Source organism: Bacillus rossius, chromosome 18, assembly GCF_032445375.1.
Source record: "Bacillus rossius redtenbacheri isolate Brsri chromosome 18, Brsri_v3, whole genome shotgun sequence".
NCBI classification, from domain to species: Eukaryota; Metazoa; Arthropoda; class Insecta; order Phasmatodea; family Bacillidae; genus Bacillus; species Bacillus rossius.
In genome coordinates this window covers 13034349-13047748 of record NC_086345.1, presented here as the reverse complement: position 1 = coordinate 13047748, position 13400 = coordinate 13034349, and the positions used below count along the sequence as shown (strand labels likewise).

General features: G+C 39.4%; 1 long non-coding RNA gene across 1 annotated transcript; it reads right to left on the bottom strand.

Moving 5' to 3' along the window:
- Positions 1 to 461: 461 nt before the first annotated feature.
- On the bottom strand, positions 462 to 1964 carry LOC134541179 (uncharacterized). Its single transcript, XR_010076564.1, has 3 exons — positions 1578 to 1964; positions 1174 to 1491; positions 462 to 567 (listed from the first exon to the last, which is right to left on the bottom strand). It is a non-coding gene; the product is annotated as an uncharacterized LOC134541179 (long non-coding RNA).
- Positions 1965 to 13400: the final 11436 nt, after the last annotated feature.

Below are 13400 nucleotides of genomic sequence, written 5' to 3'. Positions count from 1 at the left end.
CTCTACTAAACTACACACACTCGGGCAAATATGCCACCTGTTCATTGGCTGCTGACTTGTGAGTCGTCTCGACCGAGTGTCTGTGATTCGACACTTCTATGAGTGAGGGTCTCTATTTGGCCCTCATTACTCCAGATTAACAGTGGATCAATTGCAGAAAGCAGCGCTAAGGTATAGTTATTTGAATTGTGGCGTATCACGAAATGAATCCGCGAATTTGGACGCAGCGCAGTGTGTTGAACACTGCGACTACGCGTCATATCCGCCGCGGCCTGGACGCGTGGCGAGCCGACCAATGGAAGGGTGGGGTGGGGGCGGGACAGCCTCAATCCCAACAGCGCGCATGGACAATAGGCGTTCATCCGCGGCGGCTAAGGGAGGCGCTTCGCCCGTGTTTGCACGGCGACAATGGGCCCCCCGCAGCTCTGGACGGCTATTAGCGAGGGGGTTCAACCCAAGACTGGTAGAGAAGGAGGTTGGCCCGAGAGGGCCGGTTTGAGTAACGGTACTTCCAAGGGCTGCTCGTGACGTCACTGCGGCGCAGGAACCGGCCAGCTGAGCTCTCAGCTAAGGGCAAAACCTACATCTTTCACTCGTTTTCATGCCGATACAGCTACTGTGTTGGAACATATATCAAACAGTTTCTTTATATCTCACACAGTTATGTGGCTGTCACAATTTGGAGAGGAAAAATAAATAACTTTGTTACGAGTATATATACATAATAACAGTTTCATGCGCATCGTGTTTCATGCTCGTGCAAGCGATTCGTCGGACAAATTCTAATAATACCTACTCGTATTTGTTTTTTTGTTTGCAAGGTAATTATATTATAATTATACTATGTATGTTTGAAACTTATTTTAAGGATACTCCTAAAGTGACTAAGTGAGCATTTCTGAAGACGGTCATACAAATACCAATAATCTAATAATTTACTATATTGTAGACTAAGACGTTCATTTTTAAGTAGTGTAGAAACTACACGCTGTGTTTATTACCAATTCGGCCTTACTGATATGAACACGAGACGGGAGTGCATAAATTGACTAGAAAAAGAAATAAACCATGGCTCGAAAAATGCGCATACCATTGTATATTGCTCATATGCATGCAGTTATAACATTTTGTCACTCAAACAAGCACATTGACGAATATTAATATATCAGTTACCTTAATTTCTGGTTTTCTGAACAAGCTGTGCAAGCTTCTTCTGCCTTTTCTTTTCCGTGCTTGCAATTTTTGCTTGACGATTTAAATGCCGAAGTCTAATAAAAGTTCTGGTTCTTGCAAACTTCATTAAAACTTTTTTGTTAACATCTGGAAAATGTTCTACTAGTTTCACGAAAAAGTTTCGCACAACACCTTTTCCGTTCTGTAATCCTAACCCGTGATGTGTTTTAAATATTTCTTCAGCATGCTGAACAGTTTTCACAAATTTTGATGACGGGACAGTCAATTTTCCGCGACTCAGTATTTCTATCCATCCATCTATAAAAATCAAAACACACAATCCTACAGTAAACAGAGAATAAAATAAAATAAATCATAGCAACAAATAAAATTATGATAATTACCTTTGTTTTCTGTTTCTTCAATACTTTTTAGATTAGCGTCCTCGCTTGCATGAATCAAATATCCAGCTACATATCTTAATGCTTCATTCTCTTCCCATGACGTAGTCAAGGGCGTGAACAAATCATCTTGAACCGCCTCGTTTTCTTCGTTCTTGTTTTCTGGAATGTTTAAATTCAATTCGGTGAACATCTGGCTGGTCAGATATGGTTTTTGCTTCAAACTATCGTCTTCAACACATGCGCCTTGTGGCAGAGGAAGTTCAGATCCTAGTAACATTTGTCTGAACCTGTACTTGAAATCTGTTGGTGTAGGGTTATCGTAAGTACCGCCGATGCTTCTGAGGCGCGAAAAAAAACTTTCAAGTAAGTCCTGGTTTAAGCGACAAGTTATGATGTACAGTATTTCAGTGAGTTATTTTTCTGAAGATAATTGTGTAGACCAATTACAGATCGCACAGAAATTAATAAACCTTTCTGAAATGGCATCAATGTTTTGTGACCTACGATTCTCATGTTAAGAACCATCGCCTCCATTTCTGTAATTATTGACAATTGTTCTTCAATTCGAAAACCAAAAGCACTGTGCCACGGCTTACATTTATCGTGAATAAATCTTGAATTCATAACATCAAAAAACTTGTCAACTAATTCAAAGAAGTTACAGATTTCTGGATGTTCAGGATATTTCAAGGAAAGCCGTGTCGCTGTGTGATGCGAAAACAGCTGAACAGCAAATTTTACTTTCTGGCGAGTGTTCCCTTTTAGCTGAATATGAAGAGGAGTAAGTTTTGGAGACAATTTCAATTCTGTGTTTTCAATTATGGCTTGCACATGATCTTTCCTAATAACTGTTCCACAAGGGAGCTGTATTCCATAATCCAAAAAATTATTTCTCAACAACTTAATGGCATGTGGCATGTCTGCAAAAACCCACACAGGGTGGCTACTATGGGGATTTTCAAACGTTGTACTAGCTGGTGTTATATTTAGTTCTTTCCACAAGCCTATATTACTTCCGCCCATGTCACTGACCATCGCAACGACACAAAATGACCGTTCCTCGAGCGCTCTTATAACATCGAAGAGAAGATCTTTTGTTATCTTTCTATCGAAGTCGTAAAATATTGGCTGTTTCCACTTTGAAGCTAGTCCTCGAGCCATTATTACTTGTGCGTTTATATTTGGCCCAAGTATTCTATCGTCACTTTGGTCGTAACATAATCTTGAATCTACACTCATCTCGTCAAATGACAGAATTGTTATGCGCTCTGTTTCAGTCATGATTTTAGTCGTAGCTTCAAGGACTGCTAACACTTCAGTTTGAATTCCTGGCATACATTTTAAATTCCTGGTCCATTTTCGAAGAGTTGACAATCCCGGAAGTGGCAAGCCTACTTTATTTTTCATGTAAAGATAGGCTTTCCGAGAAATTGATCTTAGAGTAATTGCTGCTGCTATGTCTTCTTTTCCCCAGCAGCATTTCTTTTTGGTTATGAATCTTTCAATTTGTTTTGGCGTGAAAACATTTTTCAAAATATTCCGCAATTCAGTTTTAACTAATTTTGGACATCGCTTATGCAGAATTTTAATTTTCAATAACTGTTGTTTCAACATTTTGTTTTCCATTTCCAAGCGCTTTTCAGATTCTCGCCTCCGTATTATTTCATTTTCCAGGTCAGATACTTTCATTTTTAATATCATTATTTCATTTTCCATGGCTTGCATTTTCGCTGACAAATAAGCCTCTGAGTTCACATCGTCTTCTGCAACTAACTGACAATTCGGAGTTTTTTGTTCATCATGTACAGTGTTACAATGCACCGAATCGTCCGATTTTCGTGCCTTTACAGATTTGTGTAATTCTTCCACAAGCTTCCTCTTCACGCTTCGCGAACGAAGACGTTTTCCTCTATAGTCTGAAGTGCATTCAGTTTTATTAGGTATGTTTGCATGTGGCACAGAACATTTTTTCAAGACTTTTCTTCTCTTCTGACCGGTCAGTTCCGCTTGTAAGTCTCTTTCAAAGTCCTCGGAAACGAAGTGATCCGAACAAATGCTAACATTCCTCGGATTGAACTTGTCTTTTCTCTTGCAAGCTAACACCCACTTTATTGAAATGTCTGGATCTTCAGGAAATCTATAAAAACATAACGCACTGTCACCACGACCTGAAACGTTTCTGCAGGTCGCAACTGCACAAGCGGGCATTTTTATTACACAGTCACATCCACGACGAAGCACGAAAAAAATCCACTACGGCGTGCGACTACTGATCGCAGCAACAAAAAACTCGCAGCTCTCCCGTTTGTGCGGTTGTAATACCATTAAACTCCGAAACATAAGTAGGATAAGGAAACTACTATAAATAAATATAATTTTAAACCACTCCGATCTAACTACGAACTCATGCCGAAGTAAGGCGGGTAAAAATCGCGGTCTGGAACTGGCAATGCGTGGCAGTCAGCCCTAGACTCGGAGAGGGATGCGCCGCGGTGACGTCACGCGCGACCCTCCGGGGTACCGTTACTCAAAACAGGCGAGACGGCCCAACCTTCTTCTCTACCAGCCTTGGGTTCAACCTTCTGTTCCCACGAGTAACGTCTGCACCGACAGGTAGGCATTGTCTCGCTCAGGGTACAGCATTTCCCCTCCCCCGCCGTGGTGGGCTGGAAGGGGAAAAAAAAAAAAAAAAAAGAAAACGCACACCGACAAAACAATTCCAAGTGCCCCACCCCTTGCATAGTAGAACTTCTACCACGCCCCACTCTTCTTCCAGGACCATCCTTCTATTCCTGTAATCCACCTGCTTGTAATAATGCATGACCTTTGCATCCCGCATGTACGTGCCCAGGGTTTTCCCTCTGTCTATGGAGGTTTTACCTGGGCCCAACTTATTTAGTTTTAGTCTAGAATTAAGAGTGAGGGGAGTTAGTCATGGCGAAAACGTCTGCCATGGCTGGCCAATCCCCTCCTAGCACATGATGCACGTGACCTTCTCAGCATGGTTAAAAACCCGCATGTTTAGAGCGTATAGGGCTTGCCCTGAGACGCACTTAGAGTCTTCCCTACCTAGACCCCTCCCTTACACACATAGTTTTAACTTAGGTTAGGGGAAAAAAAAACGACAAAACAATAAGTACCTGGATGTTCGCAGGCGCTTTCACGGCCACTGTCTGTAGTAACTTGGCCTCTTGGGTTGTAGCCGTGTCCTTGGCGAATAAAGCCCGCCGCACACGGTACAATATTCCTTACAATATTGTAAGCTAGGAGTCGTACTGGCTCTACTACTAGTTTCTTCACTCGAATTCAAACTGTATGCTAGTAGCTGTACGAGCTGGGCTACTGGTTTTGCGTAATAGACTGCGTCCTATTTTCGTTGCTTGGTGTGTTCCAATATTTAAGGAGTGGCCAATCAGAACTGACTAAAAGAGCACGAGGGGTTGTTTACACTTTTAAGCGCGCATGTCGTGATAAACATGGACGGAAAGAAGTGGAATAGTAACCAACTCCTCGTTTTAATAAATGCATACAAAGAAGAGCCTTGTTTGTATGTAGTAAAAAAATGTGAATTATCATAATAAAAATTTGTTGTGGAGAATATTCTCTTAACAAAACTAGTAAGGCAGCTAGAATCGTGTGCAGCAGAAACTTGTAGCGCAGCTAGTGTTTCAGCTTGTAGCCTGCACAGTACAGAAACCAGTAAGCATTCTAGTAAGCAAACTAGTAGAAAATATTGTACCGTATGCGGTGGGCTTAATTCACCTACAGTTTCGGTCGACGTTGCAAGTCGCCATCATCAGGGAGCAGTTTACCTAATGGTAGGTAACTGGTACCTACTGGTAGGTAACTGGTACCTACTAGTAGGTAACTGCTACCTGCTACTCTACTTTTTAGTCATTTTAACTCTTCTAGAAATACAGATTATAAATTTAATCCGAAATAAAAAGTACTTTTCGGCCCTGAACGAATTCTTAAAATGTTTTTTTTTGTAAACAGACCCCACTCAGATATCTCGAGTAGTTTTGAAATCGCGCGGTTTATGCCTGAAGCTCTGAGCGCAATGTGTGTGCCCGGGTAGGCGGGGGCCTTAATAATCAAATTGTGTATAAAACTGAGTTTTCTTAAAATATTTATTTCCATTTAATTTCAATTTATACTTTAAGCCAAAAATATTACTAGTATGATTAAAGTACGGAAATCTAATAATAAAATTTTAAATATAAACTATAAAAATATAGTTATTTAGTGGTATATTCATCTGAATATGAGTAATCAAAAAGAAATTTATCTCTCAACAAACATCTTTTTATCCTTTTGTTTCATTTGTTCAAATACCACGATCTGTTGCGAAAACAGACTGCCAAACGGGGATATTAGCAGAGACAAAGCTCACAGACAAATCTTATTACGTTTTTCGCCTCGCGAAGCAGATTATTGCGTTTGCATCTCTCCTCTCGGATACAACCTCTCGAATGTAATTTGAGATTGCGGCGTTTGACCGAGTACCAATATCGAGGTAAATGTTCCACTGTGACGTAACTTACGGTCTACGCAACGTATTGGCTGTTTCTGAATAGTTGTTGGGGGGATATGTCATTACTAGAGACCTGCAAAATTCGCGGGTTCATTACGTTTTATGCTACAATTCAAATAATTATACCTTAGCGCTGCTTCTGCCACTGGTTCACTGTTAATCTGGAGTATTGAAGGCCAATTAGAGACCCTCACTCATAGAAGTGTCGAATCACAGACACTCGGTCGAGACGACTCACGAGTCAGCAGCCAATGAACAGGTGGCATTTGCCGGAGTGTGTAGAGTGTAGTAGAGTCTATCCTGGAGGTCATTGAATCCGCGAATTTTGCAGGTCTCTAGTCATTACCAGTTCCTTTGGAGAAGAAGGGGGGAGGGGGTGGCTCGATACGAGAACAAGTTTGGAACTACGTATAATGCGCTTTACGTCACGTGGCGTTCAACGTTTTGTCCTGCCGCGCGAACCATAGCTAGGAGAGAACAATGTTAGCGCGCAGAAACCAACATAACTCAAATATGCTTCCATAGCATTCATTACTCGCAAGTACTACTATGCGTGGACAATGCGAGTTTTATCAAATTATTTTTTGACGTGACAATGTCTAATAAATCGATGAACGCCGGTTGCACGCACGAAAAAGCGTCCCGTTACGCACATTGTTCCGTTACGCTGTGTCCCGTTACGCACATTGTTCTGTTACGCTGTGTCCCGTTACGCTCATTGTACGCTTGCGCCCCATCTATCTCTCTCCCACTCGACTGTTTATAAAGTGAAGTGAAAAGTTAATGTGGTTTTCATTGCTTATTACAACAACAATTTCGGCAATAAAGGTTAATTATTCTTGCATTTCAAAAATCTGATTACTAGTATAATTTCAAGTATTTATTCTTTTATTATTAAAATAAAAATGATTCAATTTTATTCATAAAAGTATGCAATTTGTTATGACGTTGTCACGTTAAACTATCGTCCGTAAACCGACTTTACAGACAACCAATTTTTTTAAAGGAATGATTAAAGTTATTGTTACCTTTACCTTAAAAGGAGAAGGAGACCCAAGACAACTTAAGCTAGAGACCGCGTGTGAATGCACACGTACGATAACACAAAATGTGTTGTACAACATTATCACAATAAACTGTTCTCATATAAAATTTCAGGATAAAGTGTACGCTCGCCTCCCTTACGGCATAGAGCTGTAAACATAACAAATACATTTTTAGTGAAAGCAATATTTTAGAGAAATCATAAAAGGGCAAGGGCCTGAATATCAAGGCAAGCAAGAGCCTTAATGGTGACAGTGTCTGACCGACACACTGGCGTTCACCCTGCTACTGTCTCTACTAAAAATTGGTTGTCTGTAAAGTCGGTTTACGGACGATAGTTTAACGTGACAACGTCATAACAAAACATTGATGAAATGATTGAGTACTTTTATGAATAAAATTGAATCATTTTTATTGAATTATCACTATTTTGTATGGATACAAATAAGGAGTTAAATGAAATCTACAATTTAATTGATAAATTTACTTTTATTTGCACTCATTAATTCAAATATGTTTATTACTTTAACGAAGAGATTATTTTAACTATAACTTTTATACATGTTTGCTATTTAACTTCTTCCAATCTGTGTTATTCTGTTAAGGATAGGACGATGATAGGAAAAGTAGGAAACAAATGGGAGTGTTTCAAGTTTAATGTGCCTCGAAAAAGTCAAATCGACGGTTGTTCCAATCGAGTGGAAGACAGATAGATGCGGCGCAAGCGTACAATGAGCGTAACGGGACAATGAGCGTAACGGGACAATGAGTAATCCTTTTTCGTTGTTGCAGCCGGCGTTCATCGATTTATTTGACGTTGTCACGTCAAAAATGTAAAACGAACACGCTGTAAAAAGAATTACCAGACTGTATAAATCCACGGACGATTATTTCACAAAACAAATATCAACATTTTATTACATCCTGGCATTGACTGCTGTAAACTTAATCACAATGATTTTTAACTCATGGATCATTAAAACCTTTAACACGAAACAATAATTACGTAAATTTCTATTCTTCAAAAATATTGTTTTACAGCGCAAGATAAAAACAACTATGCCAGTAGCCTTTACTTGAGCTAACATAGGGCTACAACATCAAATTCCTCGCCAACCTGACGGCTAGGCAAAAAAAAAAAATTATCTGCATCTACTATTTAAAGTTTACATACAAAAAAGTATTGATAATTTACAAATTTACAGAATTATTTACAAAAAAATACAAAATGTCTCGTGACTGCAGGCGGGTCCAAATTCCGCCGCGGTAAGTCTTTGGCAGGTTGTCAACACGATCGTGCGTACGAGTGAGTCCGAGCGTGTCCGAGCGTGTCCAAGAGTGTCCTAGAGTGTCCAAGAGTGTCCGGGTGTGTCTGAGAGTGTCTAAGAGTGTCCGGATGTGTCTGAGAGTGTCTAAGAGTGTTCGGGTGTGTCCTAGAGGATCCGGGTGTGTCCTAGAGTGTCCGGGTGTGTCCTAGAGTGTCCAGGTGTGTCCTAGAGTGTCCGTGTGTGTCCTTAAGTGTCCAGGTGTGTCCGAGTGTGTCCGTGTGTATCCGTGTGTGTCCTGGTGTGTCCTAGAGTGTCCGGGTGTGTCCGAGAGTGCCCGTGTGTGACCTAGAGTGTCCAGGTGTGTCCGAGTGTGTCCGTGTGTATCCGTGTGTGTCCTGGTGTCTCCTAGAGTGTCCGGGTGTGTCATAGAGTGTCCAGGTGTGTCCGAGTGTGTCCATGTGTATCCGTGTGTGTCCTGGTGTGTACTAGAGTGTCCGGGTGTGTCCTAGAGTGTCCGGGTGTGTCCTAGAGTGTCCAGGTGTGTCCTAGAGTGTCCGGGTGTGTCCTAGAGTGTCCAGGTGTGTCCGAGTGTGTCCGTGTGTATTCGTGTGTGTCCGGGTGTGTCCTAGAGTGTCCGGGTGTGTCCTAGAGTGTCCGGGTGTGTCTGAGAGTGTCTAAGAGTGTCCGGGTGTGTCTGAGAGTGTCTAAGAGTGTTCGGGTGTGTCCTAGAGGGTCCAGGTGTGTCCTAGAGTGTCCGGGTGTGTCCTAGAGTGTCCGGGTGTGTCCTAGAGTGTCCAGGTGTGTCCGAGTGTGTCCGTGTGTATCCGTGTGTGTCCTGGTGTGTCCTGGTGTGTACTAGAGTGTCCGGGTGTGTCCTAGAGTGTCCGGGTGTGTCCTAGTGTCCAGGTGTGTCCTAGAGTGTCCGTGTGTGTCCTAGAGTGTCCGGGTGTGTCTGAGAGTGTCTAAGAGTGTCCGGGTGTGTCTGAGAGTGTCTAAGAGTGTCCGGGTGTGTACTAGAGTGTCCGGGTGTGTACTAGAGTGTCCGGGTGTGTCCTAGAGTGTCCGGGTGTGTCCTAGAGTGTCCAGGTGTGTCCGAGTGTGTCCGTGTGTATCCATGTGTGTCCTGGTGTGTCCTAGAGTGTCCGGGTGTGTACTAGAGTGTCCTGGTGTGTCCTAGAGTGTCCGGGTGTGTCAGAGTGTGTCAGTTTGTGTCCGGGTGTGTCCGGGTATGTCCGGGTGTGTCCGGGTATGTCCGGGTATGTCCGAGTGTGTCCGAGTGTGTCCGGGTGTGTCCGAGTGTGTCCGAGCTTGCGATAGCCCCGGCAATAGCCACTAATTATTCCCGCTAAGTGGGCGGCCAGAGAGAAAACCAATTCGCGCGGGCACGCACAGTTGACAGCACGACTGCGCTACGTCCGGAGGCCAGCCGCGAGTGAGTGAATATTTAAGTTCATTTGGTATTGCTTTTTGGAGTATATGTATTTATTGTAAGCAAACGCAAAAGTATCAAAGTAATTCTACGTTATGTCCATAAAAGACTGTCCCAGTTATAAATTTTAATGGCATCAACTGTACGCGTTTTAGTGTGTTGGTTCAAGGTCACAATCAAAAAGTAACTCAAGCAATTTTAAATAAGCGCATAAACTAGTAATGCGCTGAAGTTTTCTCGCTTGCAGAGCCATTCACGCAAAATGACGACTTCTGAGGGTAAAGCGTTTTGTGCACTGCAATTTACTAAGAGTGAATCTGTAATGTCCGCTCAACGTGCGTTTCGTTTAAGGTTTAATTGTGATCTTCCCATTTGGCATAACAATCCGCCGATGGTCGTAATGGTCGAGACGACAGAGCTCTTCTTCGCTGGCCTCCACGTTCTCCTGGTGTAACGCCATGCGATTTTATTTCCTTTGGGGCTTCATAAAAGATCGTGTCTACGTTCCGCCGCTACTTAATGATTTGCCAGAGTTGAGACACAGAATTGAAGAGGCTATTGCTTCCATTACTCCGGACGTGTTGACCAAAGTGTGGGAAGGATTCGACTTTTATGTCGGATGTGTGCCGTGTAACTAAAGATGAGCATATGTAACATTTGTAAAAAAAAAAAAAGTTACTTTAACTTCAATTTGACATATGGTTCGTTGTAAATAGTCTAAATTAACCTGTTATTATATACCATTGAACCTGGGATATTCTTTAGTGCTATTGTAGGGACTCATTCTTGTGAATTAAGAACATTTAAAGTTGGTGATGGTTCAGATATTTATTTCCTAAAATCCGAATCTAGGTGTCAAGGGTCAAAAATAAAATAATCTACACTAAACGAAAATATCAACTATGTTGTTGAAACAGTTTAAATTGTTGTTTCACGAACTTAGTTCCCGCAAACAATACAGTATCTGATTTTATTTATACAATTGCACGTTAAAAGTACTATATCTTGGGGAATGTTAACAGGATTGGCACGAAGGAAAAAAAAAAACTGACCTAGTAAACTTCAGAGGCTATCGGTGTTGAACTTTTTTCTAATATTTTTCTTCGATTCTTTTTCCTCGAACACAGAATCCTTGGAAGTCTAATTATTGATTAAATTTGAGGATTAAAGTCTAATTGTTTTTATCCCTAATTAAAATAATTTTTTATACCCCCACTTTAAGCTAGTATTTTTATAACAGACAAAGTATTGTATTTAATTCCATACAAAAATAAGTATATAACAATTAATCAATATATACATTCTTTGTGTAAATTGTTTTTTTTAAGTAACTACATTGAAAATATTTTATGTTCAGTTCCTATCTACTTTGCATTCACAATCTGATAAACGTGGATACACGTAGCTCTGGAGAAAATTGGCCATAAATATTTTTTCTTAGGTTTTTTTTATAATACACCATTTCAGTGTTTTCTAACTCTACGAAAAAAATGACATATTTACAGAATGACATTTAATTTGGCAGCGAGGCAATCACTGAAAGAACTTGATGTCTCTTTTAGCGATGCAGCCATCACCAAAGAGTCTGTTTATTTTCAGGTTACTTTCTGTATGAAAATTACCGTGAAAATATATTCCCGTTTTTTCGTTTACAATCTGTTTTATAATAAATACTTTTTTGTCAGTCAGTTGTTTAAGGTTGAAGATACATTGAAATAACAGGCAATAGGTGCATACCGAAACATTGATTAACTATATCCAGCGTAAACAAGCTTTTAATTGTGATTCCAGTTGTGTTTGGCTGAAGATCATCAAAACAAAATTAAAAAAAAAATATCAAAATTATCATAATGGTTGACGAAACTAACGGAACCAGCTATAAACTTTATAAAATCTTATAAATACAAATTAAAACGAATTAAGAAAAAAAATTAATTTGTAGAGATAATTCACGAGAATCACCGCCACTTACAAGGATGAACTATTCTACAGTAATCCAAGACAGGTGTATGTAGCCACGTTAGTGAAAGTAGATGAAATAATTTTTAAACATTATTTTTTGTGAACTTGTAACAAGCATCTTGGTAAGACGGTGAGATAAAATTGTACTGTAATTACCTCTGAGTAATTTATTATTGCAGTTGTCATTTTTTTTAAAAAAAGGTTTCGTTTAATCCTTCAATATTTCCAACAACACCCACATTATTAAGGCATATTTTGCTCCAAATGATGAAAACCCTGTTAGTGGCGGTGGTATCCTCGTTAAACAGCATGTGCTAATGTACTGTGAAAACGGCATGTTTTTTTTTAACCCCCACGAAATCACACAAGCGTGGAATAATGTACCACGTGGGAACGAATGGCGACCCAGGTGGGCGATGTCTTGGGCGTGGCGTGGGAAGATTGTGAGGGGAACTTGGGATTAGGTGAGATAAATACGTAATGACAGAGACCCAGGAGAAATCAAGCGTAATTGTGTTCATGAACCATTAAACTCCTATTTTTTCTCACTTTCTGTATTTCTAGTCGCTGTTTACGACATTAAGACTGACAATAGGACAAGAACATGATTTAACTTCGTTCTAAATCCAACGAACATAATTAATTTTTAATGTCAGTAATGTAACTGAAAAAAGGATAGTATTTAAATCTAAGATTTCGACATGTGTATTACATAATTTAAAAAAAACTGTGTAACTCTTTGAGCAAAAATTGCGTTTACTCATTATGTAAAATTTTGGAAAATACTTTCTTGTAAAATATTAAAAAAAATATGATTTATTTATTTTTATTTACTTTAAAGAAAGAGTCCTTTGAAAATATAGTAAGAATAAAAAAATGAGTTTTATAGGGACAACCAGAGTATGAAAAAAACTATGTTTTATTAGTATTAAGTAATTTGGTTTGTAGTTAGTTAGTTGGTTATAAAAGTAGCGAATAATTTTAATTTTTTTTTGCTAAAACGTTTCTGTAAAACTTAACGTTTAACTTACTAATAAAATTGTACCGTTTTTACAAGTTAAGAAATTATAAAAAGTTTTTGTGAGGGGTCACAAATGTTGCTATTTTCCTTCAGACAGGTTGATGGTTCGATCCCTTGTGCCAAAAAAAAAAAAAAAAAAGAAAAAAAAAAGAAATATTTGAGAAATATTATGAAGAAATTTTAAGGAATGTGTTAAAATTAATAAAAATACCTTATCAGAGCACAGACTTTCTGAAATTAAAATACATCACTAAAACACATAATTGATTTAGAACTAGTGATTATTTTTGACACTTCTCTTTTCTATTATATGTAACACAAAATATCGCCAGAAACATTTGACTAATACTTCATTTGTAGCAGTCTGTCTTCAAAAAATCCTTATTTCATTTCAGTTAATTCAGCGACAAAAAAATTAATTATTTTTACTCCAGGCCAAAATTCAGATCTTTGCTGTTTCACAAGTGATGACAAAACCAAAAAAAATGATGCAATATGAATACATAATAAAATATTATGTTCAATTTATACTCATATGATACAGTAGATGGAAATAGAGAAGTCT